This window comes from Alexandromys fortis, unplaced genomic scaffold, assembly GCF_014885135.2.
Source record: "Alexandromys fortis isolate MF-2015 unplaced genomic scaffold, M_Fortis_MF-2015_v1.1 scaffold_61, whole genome shotgun sequence".
NCBI classification, from domain to species: domain Eukaryota; kingdom Metazoa; phylum Chordata; class Mammalia; order Rodentia; family Cricetidae; genus Alexandromys; species Alexandromys fortis.
In genome coordinates, this window is record NW_026067962.1 from 8,390,236 (window position 1) to 8,403,743 (window position 13,508).

The 13,508-nt window shown below is 42.1% G+C and overlaps 1 protein-coding gene across 4 annotated transcripts in view; it reads left to right on the forward strand.

The window, feature by feature from the left end:
• Fer (FER tyrosine kinase) overlaps positions 1 to 13,508 on the forward strand; it is a 310,511-nt gene that overhangs the window by 282,835 nt on the left and 14,168 nt on the right. The gene's annotated exons all lie outside the window — the stretch shown is intronic.

Here is a 13,508-nt window from a genome sequence, read left to right on the forward strand (position 1 = left end):
AGCTTCAGTGCCATTTGAAGGCCAAAATTATTGAATGAAAGTCGTGGGCTAGAGATAGTGAGTAGCCTAGACTTGTCTCTTCCCCCAGTCCTTTGATCCTGGCTCTGCACAGAAGTAGATGTTCCACTAATCCACAGAGCAGATCATCCACCTTAGCAGCCCTTTGGCTTCTTCCTGTTCACCTGCCTTTTTATTTCCTCATGGCGGTTATTAATGTGTATTAATATTAAATAGGATGAGTATTTTCCCTTTGTTCTAGCTAGAGAGGGAAGAAATGGAGGAGTGGCATCTTTCTGCCTCAAATCACACATTTAATGATTAGTTGGTATCCTTACGTAATCCTGTCACTGTGATAACTGGAAGTGAGGCATCCTGGGTAGACTCCCCTAAAGTTAAAGGTTAGCAATGGGACTGCGGAATGCCTAGCAGACATTGTGTCTTCCAGCCCCACAGAGAAGGGATTTGTGAGCCTGCTGGGTATTAGCAGAGCCAGTTCAGTCCACTTTTCCCTCCTCTCTGTTTGGGGATCTAAATATAGCTTTAGTTAAAGGAACATCGTGTGCATGATAATTTCAAACATTTTCGGTAAATGTTTCTGAAGAGGAGTGCTTTTCTGGAAGTACACAGTCACTTGCTCTGCACAATACCAGCCCCTGTACAGAATTCCTTCTCTAATTCAGCTATTCACAGCCAGAGCTGTTAAATCTTGCTTCTCTGTGTGAAATGAATTCACTAAAATCATGGCTTAAGCTGTCCTTCCTGTCATCTCTGTGTCTTGACAGTTTGTGCTCGTCTCTGTTGCCTTTAATGTTATCTCTCCTCAAAGCCAGTGGAGACAACGGTTGGTAGCTCTTGAGCCACACTGCACCTTCTGAAAGTGTCTTTGAAACCAGGATGGCACCTGTCTGGATCACAGAGGACAGCAGGGAGAAACGATTCTGGGCAGACCAGTTGTTTAGCTATAAAAGCACTGAGAATTTTTCTGAACAGACTGAGTTTAAAATAACAATAAGCTTGCAGTAGCTGAACTTCCATTTCGGAGTGGGCTCAAACTGATAAAGGCAATGTGTGGAAGCTAGGCAAACCCATCGTGGACTCTTATTTTATCCTTGCATTTTGTGCATACTGATGCTTTTCAGTTTCTGTCTCTTTAGGGTCTACTAGAGACTTTGGGGTATCTGTAACTCAGAAACACCAAACAGCAAACTCCCAGATAAAAATTTGTAAGTCTCTAATAGGACCGGTTACCTCATGTTCATCATGCTTCCTGGACCTGAGTTCCCCTTTCAACTGTGTTGTTTCTGAGGGGTTAAGTGTTCGCTTGGTTACAGCTTTCTGCTCATGACTAGAGACTGCTTCTGCAGTTAGCTGTTCTGAATATTAAGGCCAGGAAGGTTCTTCTCAAGCAGGAAGTTTTCCTGCCCTTTGCCCTCTTCTCCCACGCCCTCTGTGGACTCATGGTATCTTTTCTACAAGACTGGTATTTTTCCTTGGACAGGTAAGCCACCTAAGGGCAGGAACCTGTGCTTCCCAATTATAACTCATGCCCTTCCTCTGTATCTTACAAGCCCAGGGATTCTTGCTGGGTCTGTGAGCTCACCCTTACTGACATGTCCTATGGGCAAGAACTCTGCCCTTACCTGCTATATAGTGTAGACCCATGGTTTTGAAAGCCTTTATTAAATTTATTCTTTGAAAGTCTTGTACTTGTACATGATACATTCTGATTGTTGTCACCCCTCTCTCTATGAACTACACCCAGCATTGTTAATGCTTTCTCTTCCCCTCTGTGTCCTGTCCCCATTTCATGACTTCTTGCTCCATTTTGTGACTTTTTTTTCCAGAATTTTCTTGTTTTTCTTAATCTCTGACTTAGTTTGGGCTGCCAGAAACAAAGACCATAGACTTGGGTGGTTTTCAAATCACAGAAATTAATTTCTCACATTTATAAGGTGAATATTCGGAGATCAGAGTACCCAGCAAGTCTGCTCTCTGTGAGGACCCACTTCCTGGTTTCCAAGTGACCATCTTCTCAGGTAGAGAGCAGAGAACGAAAAAAACTGTGTCCCCTGTCTTTATAAGGGCACTAACTCCATTCATGAGGGTTCCACACTTGTGACCCAGTCGTGTCTCCAAGACTGTCCTCTAATGCTGTCTGTGCAGGGGGCTGGGACATCAGCGTTTATACACAGGTAGGAGACACATCAGGCCATAGCAGTCAGAAGCAGACCAGCTAAAATATTTAGTTATCAGCTGCTTCTCTGATCACTAAATGCTCTGTGGGCATTTACACACCCAATTCTTGTTTTTTACTTTTTAGAAGTGTGATTCTTTTGAGTTTGGGGTTTTTCTTTGTCACAGTACCTTAAGAATAGGAAGTCTTAAATTTTTATGAAAAACTAAAGCATTATTCCTCTTCCTGAGTTATTACTAGTTACTATGGGTGAAGTCTTTGCAGACTTTTTTTTTTGGAAGATGGTTTTTAGAGAGATGTGGAATAAATATAAGCATCTGCTGTCTTACTGTTGAAAGAAAGAAGAAAGTTGGGTGCATATAGTTACATTTTATTTTAACCAATGAATAATTTTAAAATGTTAACTCCATTTACTATTTTTTATACCCTTTCATAAATATGACTCAGAATTTAGGGAAAACCATTACATACTGTTCCAGGTGCCTAATATGGTATAGACAATCATTTCATGGTAGTCTGGAAATATTTGCATTGCTGTATCGCAAACAGAATGAGTCACAGAGGCTCTCTGTGGTAAAGCCAGGGGCTTACATGCATAACAGCTGTTTGCTTGGTCCTGTAATAATAGTCACAGTATATCTACACTGTGTTAAACTTGCCCAAGCTAGCCTTAAAAAGATAAATGGTTTCGAGAAAATAGCTTTTTGAAAAGGCTAGAAGAACTCTCCCATTCTCTCTCAAAGACGCATCTGCTCCCAAGGCCTGTTTCCTGTTTCAAAGAAACTGAGCAGTGAAGTAAACTGAACTTCTACTCAGAATGCTGCTGCTGCCTGCAGGATGATCAGACGGCACTGGTACAGTGTAGTTCTGCGATTACTCTGTTTCAACGCAGGCCTAATATGAAGGACCCTCTCTTCCTTTGGTGGTTTTATTATTAAAACACTCAAAGGCGGCCTCCATGTTCCTTCATCGCTGATATTTGAGTTACTCTTTGCCTCTAAGCAGGTCTCTGGTCCCCACTGTCCTGCTTCTGAGACTGTCTTCATCTGTGAGCTATGGCCAACATGCCAGTTCATGGCCTGTGCATGCCCCTCCTGAAGCAGTTCCATGCATCGCATGCATGTGCTGACTGCACTGCTTTTCTCTTACCCTTTGTGCAAATGTGCCTGGGTCTTGTTCTCACTCTTTGCTGCATTTCTCCTTAAACTCATTAGCATGTCTTTTGTAGTGAATTCTACATTCTAGAATTACAGAACAGTACTTTTTATTTTGCTTGGTTCTGTTCCCTCAAGTTCTGCTGTCTGAAAGTAATATTGCCACAATCTGTACTAATTTTGTCTCTTTGTGAGTAGGAAACAAGTTTGACATGTTCATCATACTCCATAACCCTCCCCCATTCCTGTACTGAAGTCATCTAGCACAGAACCATTTCCAACAAATGCAGGCAGGACTATCGCATCCTCTTGTTTGCTCCTGGTTTTTTGCTTCTCTCCTCTGGCCCTTTATCAGATTCCCTCTTTACATTAAAAGGAACGTGTCCTTGAATAACTCCTCTGTGTAATACTTAATGGTGCTTCATTCGCCAACCCGCAGACGAGGACTGTGAACTCCTGTCTGCTTTTGTTCCCTGCCCTGCCTAGCAAATAAATGTGAGTTTTTGAAGGAATGCACTAAATCTAGTTCTCTGTCCTTGCCCCCTGAAAACCCTAAATCTCTTCATGAAGTTATTATGAAGTGTTTGTTTTCCAGGTTTTTTGCTACCAACTATGTGCACGCAATAGTTAACATTTATTGATGATTTGTTTCATGTCCTTTATTGTGATATGTTTTAATCTGATAACAAAATTCCCCAAAGTTCCCTCTAAGGAGTCTAGTTCTAAATTACCTGGCTTCTCTGTGTTAAGTGTAAACATAACATATTCTTTTTTTCTTTATATCACACTTTAAGTAGTCCTGAAGGACTGTGAGACAAGGAGAAACGCCCTCAGAGTATCATTTGCTGGGACAGAGCTGCTCCAGCCAGTATGTCTACAAAAAGTCACGCTTTCATAGCTGGTAGAGTTTAGAGCAGAGAAAGCCATCATGTACCCTATGATGAAACCAGATAAGAAAGGAAGTGTGGCACCATGAAAAGGTGTCTGCCCACTTACCAGTAGTACGGCTGAGACAGAAGGAAGGCCCCTTTTGAGCAGTGGTTTTTCTCTGGCCGCCAGCTCTGCCATGCCTGTTCCTGCTAAGCGGTAGAAGTTGCAGCTGTTAATTAATAGATGGTCTCATTCTTCATTACTACATGACCTGTCACCCCAAAACACAGCAGTTCACCACAGAGACTTCCATTCTTATTATTCTGCCATTCGGGGTCAAGAGCTTAGCTAGGCCTGTTCTCCAGAGTCAACATGGCTCCACTGCACTGGAGAGTATAATAATGAAGGCTTGTTCGACTGACTAGAACCTTTATGCTGGCTGAAAGTTAGGGATTAGACACACACATTCATACATGCCTTAGACTTCATTGCATGGTATCTGTGTGTTCAGGAAGACAAACGTGGAAGCTACAGGGTACCCTGGAGTCCAGAGCCTTGAAGGACTCTCTTGTCACATCCTTCACAAACTGCTTGGCCATGGTTCCCATGCTGTGCCTTTCTTAAGGGTCTACCTGTCAACCTTACCTCCAAACATGTAACTTCTAGGCTTGTAATAGATGCAGTCAAGTTTTTTTCTCTTACAGAAGCAACTCCTTGAAAGGGAGAATTAACTTACCCATGTGCAGTGTATAGCAAAGGACCTAGCACAGAGTAATGGGGTAATCTGTTGATGCATCCCCACACACATGTGGGCCTTGTGTTGTGTACATAGAGATTAAATTCTATGATTAAAAAGTTAATGGAAATGGCGCAAAGTAAATTGGAAGTGTGTGCTCGGTGGTTTTAATGTATATCAAGGAAATCACAGTATTCAGTATTCTTCAAGCCTTCAGAGTCATAGAGATCACCCAGTGTTTCCTTCTTGAATTCCCGAATCACATAGCCAGCAATGACTTCTCATCGACATCATCTGGCTTCATAGTCTGTTCCAGTTGTCTTGTGTCGTGCATGTGTAATGTCAGACTTATGAACATATATTCCAAAGTAAAGTCACAAGAACAGAAGTTTCCTCGCAAATGTACCTCAATTGCTTTGCTTGAAATACCATCACCTTTAAGTAATAACCTAATGCTAGTTGATGGTTCCAAAATGATTTGGTATTGCATATTCTTACTGAGTTCTTCCCAAATCTGCCTGGCCACTGTGGTGACTGTGTAGTCGGCCACCATAGCCCTGCACTTCTGTGGAATGCTACCATGAATTCAACAATGTTTTATCTTGTGGTTTGGGTGTCATTAGTTTTGCTAATTCTTGGAAATCCTTTAGGCAACATAAAATCATGTTGTCCACCTTAAGCCTTTTCAACACTTTTTATAACTGTGACCTCAAAGTTGGCAAAAGTAGATTTCACTAAAGACCAAAGGATACGACCTTTGTTGTGGAGTGTATGTGGGGTCCAGTAGTCCAGACTGGTGTGTGTGTTCTATCACAGTTGGTAGGACGTCTCTGCAGGCCCTTTAGTTTCCAAGTCTCCACTGCAGAGTCAGATTATTCTCCTGGGTCTGTCTGCCCTTAGATGTTAATTGGTCTTTTTCCCTTGTAGCTTTTAATAGTTTTCTTCGTTCTGTACATTTAGTATTTTGATGATTAGCGATCATGGGAAATTCTTTTTTCCTCTTCTCTATTTGGCGTTCCGTATGCTTCTTGTACCATGATAGGCATCTTGTTCTTTAGGTTGGGAAAATTTTCTCTATTATTTTGTTAAAACTGATTTCTGTGCTTTTGACCTGGGTTTCTTCTCTTTCCTGTGTCCCCAGTATTTGTAGATTTGGTCTTTTCATACTATCCTAGATTTCCTTTATGTTTTATGCCTAACGTTTTTTAGGTTTAATGTTTTCAACAACTGAGATATCCATTTCTTCTACTTATTTCCATGTTTTCTGCTCTTGGACAGGCTAACCTCTGAGGCGTTTGCTTGACTTTCTGAATTCCTCATTTCCAGTTTTATTTTGGTTTTCTGTAGTGATTTCATTTTTACTTTCATATCTTAAGCTGTCTTCATTATTTTATTGAACTATTTCTTTGTGTTTTCATTGTCTTAAGTATTTGTTCATATTCCCTTTAAGGTCTTTCAACATATTCATAATCATTGTTTTCACATCATTGTCTTAGGCTTCCGCTCTATGGCACGTCCCAGGGCCCTGTAGTAGGGTTAGTGAGTTCTGGTAGAATTATAGTGTCTTGACTGTTCATGCTTGTGTTTTTGCCCTGTGGTCTAGGCATCTGCAGTTATGATGATGGAGTTCTTGAATTCTGCTCTCTGATCTTGTCTGTCTGTATTGGTGTATGCTCCATTGTTGGTTGCTCTTTCACCTTAGATCCTGGGAAAGTGTGGTGGTTGTGAAGTCTCTGGCAGAGAGTGCTGTTGCAGGTGACAAAAACGGAATAGAGATGCATGTGGAGGAGAGGCTGCAGGGCTGCGGGAGCAAATTAAGGGTTGGGTTGGCACCAAGAGGCAGAGTCCCAAGGGAGTGGAGGCTACAGCAGGACAGAGAATGAGTCTCAGGAACAGGGATGGAAAGGGTAGGGACTCTGGGTCTGCACCAAGAAGTGGAGTCTCCCGTGAATGGAGTTGGGGTGAAGGGAGGAGCTCCATCAAACAGACTGCTACAGGAACTAAAGTCTGAACAGAGCCTAGTGGGGGACAGGAAGGATAGTGAGAAATCACCTGCCTGGTGTGTCCACTACTGTTGATGAATGACGGGCTGGGTTCTGCCACCCGGCTAGCTTTACCCAAAATAATTACACAGAAACTGTATTCTTTTTAACCATTAGTTCCAGCCTCTTATTGGCTAGCTCTTACATATTGATCTAACCCATTTCTAATATTCTGTGTAGCCCATGAGGTGGATTACCAGGGAAGATCTTAACCTGTGGCTGTGTCGGGTGGGCGAATCATGGCGACTCCCTGACTTGGCTTTTTTTCTCCCAGAATTCTGTTCAGTCTACTCCACCTACCTAATTTTCAGCAGTCCTCTCTCTGTGGGTTTTCTGTGTCCAGTTTATGCATCAGTCCAGGCAAGAGCAGTGTTTTGTCCAAATGGCTATCAAATTTCATAAGGATTTTCTTTGATGTCCATATTCTTCTTGAAGTAGATTGGTGCTGCCAGGAGCAGGCATGTCTCATTGTCATGAAAAATCCTAAGTTATTAAAACATTTAAAATGCCATATTTTGTAGTCTTTGAAAGATATGAAGAATGTCTTTCTAACTGAAATATATCTCTATATATCTAGAAAATCTAACTAATGTGACTACAAGCTTGATTATTATTGATGATTATCCATTAACAACCTATATTTTTTTAATTATACATTATATTTTTAAATGAATTATATAATTACAATACCTTAATCAATATCAGAAATACATATACATATAACAAAATTGACCTTAAAATCCATACCAATGTAAATTATTTATATCTATATCATATNACCTTAATCAATATCAGAAATACATATACATATAACAGAATTGACCTTAAAATCCATACCAATGTAAATTACTTATATCTATATCATATATTCTTTTAAATATAAAAGAACATTTATAAACAATATTTGGGAACATGGGTGCAGTTTTTTCTCTCCAAACTGTTTTTTGCTGAATGGCGGCGGCGTTAATTGGGTCTTTCATGGGATAACCTGTGTGCCAGGGTCATCTCAGTTGGCAGTTGAGCGAAGCAATTTTTTGAGGGTGTTCACAGCAATCTTTCAGGAGGGATCATATCATATTGGGATAGACGCAATCCATAGGGTCTCATCCTCTGTGAAAACAAAAGAAGACCCTTTCAAAAGCATCATGTCCTTAGACCCAAATTTTGAAGTCATATCCTCATGATATCCATTTTGGTTCCATTTGGCAGCCCATATAATGAAATGTCTCTCTGTACTTAGCTCCTTTATAGTCAAAAATTTTAAAGAAAACACAATGTACATAATCCAGACTCTGAATTTTTTATTTTTACGTGGTTTATTTTTTTATTTCTTTTAATCTATAACTATTTGTACTCTGTCTCTTTAAAGACTTTACCCTTTTTTTAAGGCATTAACTTTATTATTTATATTTTTTTCTCTCTCTTTCAAGCCTACGTTCATCCAACATTGTGATCCATTTAGTGGTCTGAATCTGTCCTATTGTGAATTTGTAATTTTTTTTACTCTCCAGGAGCATTTTTTAAAATGTTAAGCACTTCTTAAAAACTTAAGTTGTACCATGTAGGGGTAATACAGTACTGTCTGTTTATTGCCAGTCTAAACTGTAACCTCACAGTTGTTATGGTAATTATGGTAGTTTCTGCCTGAGGTTGACACAGTTTAGCATGGAGGAGCTGCTCTTGCCTCAGAGCCATTTGGTGTCCCTGAGCCTCACACAGTTTCAGGCACACAGCAGTCCATATTGTCATCAAGCAAATTATAGCACTTTATTTTAAATGCTCCATTTAAAAGCTCTGTCTCCCTTAGAAGCCAGGCAGAGATCATAATGGTGGCACAGCCCATAAAGCCAGCATTTTAAAACAGCCAGTTTTTTTCCTGCTGCTGAGTCAGGAAAATTTCTTTGTGGCAAGCCACCCAAAAACAGCCAAAAGCTATGTTAAACTCTCTCTCCCCTTTTTTTTAAAAGCCCTCTCAGGTTTTTAAGTGGATTTAGTCCATCACTTTGGAGCTCCACTCTGTTGATGAACGTTGGGCTGAGTTCCGCCACCCGGCTAGCTTTACCCGAAATAATTACACGGAAACTGTATTCTTTTAAACACTGCCTGGCCCATTAGTTCCAGCCTCTTATTGGCTAGCTCTTACATATTGATCTAACCCATTTCTAATATTCTGCCTGTGATCAGACCAAAAGGGCGATCCTGTCCTCAGACTGTTGCCTCAGACTGCACTCAGCTCCTATCTCCTCCCGCCTTATATTCCTCTCTCTGCTCAGCCGTATCAATCCTGTCTCCACCTCCCTAGTGCTGGGATTAAAGGTGTGGGATCCCAACTGCTGGGATCACCTTTGTGTGAGCTCTGTTTCTCTTTTAGACAGATTAATTCTTGTGTAGCCAGGGGTGGCCTTGAACTAAGAGCGACCCCTCTGCCTCTGCCTCCCGAGTTTGGGGGATTAAAGGTGTGTGTGCCACCACTCCCTGGTCTCTAGTGTCTTAGCTCTGCACTCTGATCTCAGGCAAACTTTATTTGTTAAAACACAAACAAAATATCACTACACCAAAGTCCAGGGGAATAATGTGTAACAGATAAACAGCTTATTTAGGAAAACACTGGGTGAGATGTCCACTCTCCAAATTTCTAATCTGGAAGTCCTAACAGTAAATCATTGCTTTGGGGGTAAAGTTCGTAAAATGGATTTAGCATGTAGCATAGTATGCATGAAGTTGAGTGTTGGCAGAGATACCCGTCAAGTTACAAAGCACGAAATAAATGGCTGCCATTACCGTAGTTCAGTTCAGTTAGGAATGGTCTTGTCACTTTTTTCAGTGCTGCTCTGGGTAGCATATTAAATTCTGTTGTTAGTGAATGATTAACACTGTGTTTGATTCTGGTATCTGTGTTTTTGTTACTTAAGAAAGTCAGTTCTATTTCCCTCTACCGTCTCAGAAGAGGGAAGTGCAGGTTTTAAATCTCCTTCCCAGGTGTGTTTTAGAAATAGAAGTCCCTGTCACACTTGCTGAAGTGACTAGGGGAGATGGCCCTCACAGCGCCGTTATTCTAGCCTCCCATAGCTTCTGGCCCTAATGCATGTCTTAAAACATTTCTGTGGTATTACCCTTGGAAATCTGGCGTGTCTGTGAACTAAAGGGATTTAAACATTGCCTCCTCACCAATGCCTTTTAATACTCCCCCTCTTCATCTGGACTAGACTATTAAGGGGTTTAATCATCAGTCGGAGTTTGTTTAAACCTTATGACAGAGATAACCTCTAGAGAGCCAGTGTTCCTTCACAGTGCATGCACAGATGGTGGAAACAGCTCACACTGTCTGCACAGAGAGCCCATTTCCTACAGCTTCAGCCTCCCAGATTAACTACAGTAGCTAACTAAATGCAAGGACAAGCCCTTCTCCCCTCTTGGGATAAGTTAGCGATTATGAAAATTTTATTCTAATACTTTTCCAGCATCTATCTTCAGTTCTTCTTAACTGCTAAAGAATGTGGTTTTCTTGTTTTGATTTTTGAGACAGGGTTTCTCTGTGTAACAGCTCTGACTGCCCTGAAACTCATTTTGTAGACCAGACTGGCCTCCAGTTCACAGAGATCCACCTGCCTCCTGAGCTGTGGGACTCCACAGCCCCGTGGGAATGTGGTTCCCTAAGGAGAATACATGGAGTTTGAAGCTGTGCTGTCCAGCTAGCGTCTCCTGCTGTCCCGCAGTGGCTCCCCATCGCCTGCCTGTGTGAAGAGAGGACTTGGCTGTGTTTCCCGACAGCTGTTGTGTCTCCTCTTTGGCCAGTTGCTGACCCATCTCTTCCATCTAAATCTGGCCTTTGGTACAGACAGGAACAGAATGGGTCCCAGATGCCACCCGTACATCCTGAGACATCCCTCCTTGTCCACCTGTTTCCTGGTTTGCTCTAAGAAACGGTTCATGAGTTTGTGTCTACTGTCATGTGCAAAATTTACGGCAGATTCGGGTGATCTCCTTCCATCACAATGTTTTTGTGTTAAAAGCATTGGGTGGCATTTATGTTACCAGCATAGAATACTTTCCTCTGTAACCCAAACCTTGCTAGATTAGTGTACTGCTTAAATCTGCTGGCATAGAAGTTACCAGAAGTCTTCTGTGTTTAAAGAAAATGTGTCCATGAGTAGAGATTGTTTTATGTCTTATGGCTCAGAGGTTAAGAACATTGACTGTTCTTCTGGAGGTCGTGAATTTAATTCCCAGCAACCATAATCTGAGCTAACGTATAGCTGAGATCTAATGCCCCTTTCTGGCTTGCAGGCACACAGAACACTATATGCATAATAAATAAATATGTATTTAAAAAGATATGTATCTTTTTAAAAAATTAAAAAGGAAAGAAGCTGAGTGGTAGTGGTGCCATAGCATGCTGCAGAACAAAATGATTGCCACAAAACATTGTTTGCTTCAGACAAAACTTATGCCTTCAGTTGCTGTTAAGGCAGCCACCCCTATCAGCCTTAGTTTCAGTGAGTGTGGGTATGTCCCACAAAAGCAGATACTCAGGGTTTCAGCTGAGGCAAGCACGCTCACACATGGGTCAGGAGAGCCTCTCTGCTTCTTCACTCATTTCCCTGCGCGCTACCTGGTAGCTGTCAGGTTTATCTAGGTAGAAAGATGGGCATCTGTGGAGTTTATGAAACTAGTTCAGATGCCTCCTCTGTGCCTGTTTTGAGGGATGCTGCAAATGCACTGAAGAGTAACATAATGGAGAGGGAACTCCTGTGCTGCCTTTCCACGTTTCTGTCACGCTCTGGAATCCATATGCATGAATCTTGAAAACTCTTTGTGTTTGTTTGGCTCACCTGGAGGCTTTAGTTATAACCAGCATGCATTGCATTATGGGCTTACTGCCTTGACAGAACCAAAGTTACAAGTGTGGGTTTTGAAGACTGTCTGGATCCAGATTTAAAGGCTGTGTTGTTTGCAGTAAATCCCCTGAATTAAATGTAGCCACAGCCTTTCAGAAATCTCCAACACATTATCCCATGTTACCAACCACAGACTGTTTCTGATGACTGTTAGGAAGGTACTAGAAAACATGTCCTCCTCATCCCCAGAGGAGGGTAAAGGGAAAGGAGGGAGCCATGAGATCTGATGCAGTGACGTAACATGGCCTGATCTGAACCTGGTTAGTAGAGAAACGCCAGTTCCCTTCTGGATCCTCCTCTGTGTGCAGCGTCACAGTGCAGCCCGGAAGCCTTGCAGAGACCCCTCCCAAACCAGATGAGCCAGGCCTGCACCCACATGAGAGATTCGACATTCTTACTCTTGGGTGTCTCAAGAGGATGTGAAACATGTGAAAGTGTGGAAACATCATTGATTAGATCTCTGCACCGTGGTTCTATAGTCTCCCCCAGTTGTGTTTCCAGGTGCTGCCCCTCTTCCTCTGTGACCATGACAGACTCTGACATTGACATGGTTGCAGAATGATTTCCACATGCTGTTCCGGGCCTCGTGTAAGAGCAGTAGTTTCAACAGTAGCAGTACTAACCAATGAGCAAGGGTAGTACCAAGTGTCTTATTGAAAGTTGATGCTGTGTTTACCGCATGCTGCCACTTTCTATGCGTTACCCCTCCTAGCCCTGCCAAGTTCTGTTTGTTAGATGAGGAAAGCACAGCCAAGTATGCCAAGGCCACACAGACAGGTAGTGGACTGGGGTGTATTATGGCCAACCGTGGGTAAGACCTGGAGTTCCCAGGACAGCATGGCTAGAGCATGGCTACAGATGCAGTGAATTATAAACCAGCAATTCACTGTCACTCACTTGGGCAGGAAACTCCCCCCGTGGGAGCGCATGGTGAGCTGCCACATTTAAAAGCTGGGCAGTGAGTCAGATTCAGTTTTTAACTTGGGCTTCCTCCATGGTTCTCCTTGTGAGTCTTGATCCGATGAATGAAAGTAGTAGCAGCAAATCAGCGGAGCGAGATGCTTCCCGTTTCTTTGTGGACGGCTGTAAGGACGGCCAGCCAGGTTCCTACCACAATGGAAATGCTATTTCTCTGGTCATAATTGTGGTCTGTAATTGTAAGGTTAATTGGGGACTGTTAGGTACCACTGGGATGTTTATGTGTCTCTTGCTAAAGATGCAAATTAGACTTACCTGGCGTGATAGTGTATGCCTGGACTGACCTTGGGATGCTGGGGCAGGAGGATCTAAATGGCTTCAAAGCCAGCCAGGGTCCAGTAAGACCTCATTTCAAAAAACAACTTTAAATATGACTCAAGACTTCCAAAAATTAATTCTTACATATGTGTTCCAAAAACACATATATAAGAACCAGTTGAAAAGAAAACCAACTATTTGCTCGGGAGAAGATAATTTAAAATGAAAAGCCAGAAGGGATGCCTTTATCCTGGAACATTTATATGAGAGGGTACCCACTCATAGAGTGTTTCTGAGCATCCTGTGTCCCACACACATGTCTCAACATTAGAAATCTACATTGAGAATGCAAGAGGTGGCAGGATTCATGTGTGGTTT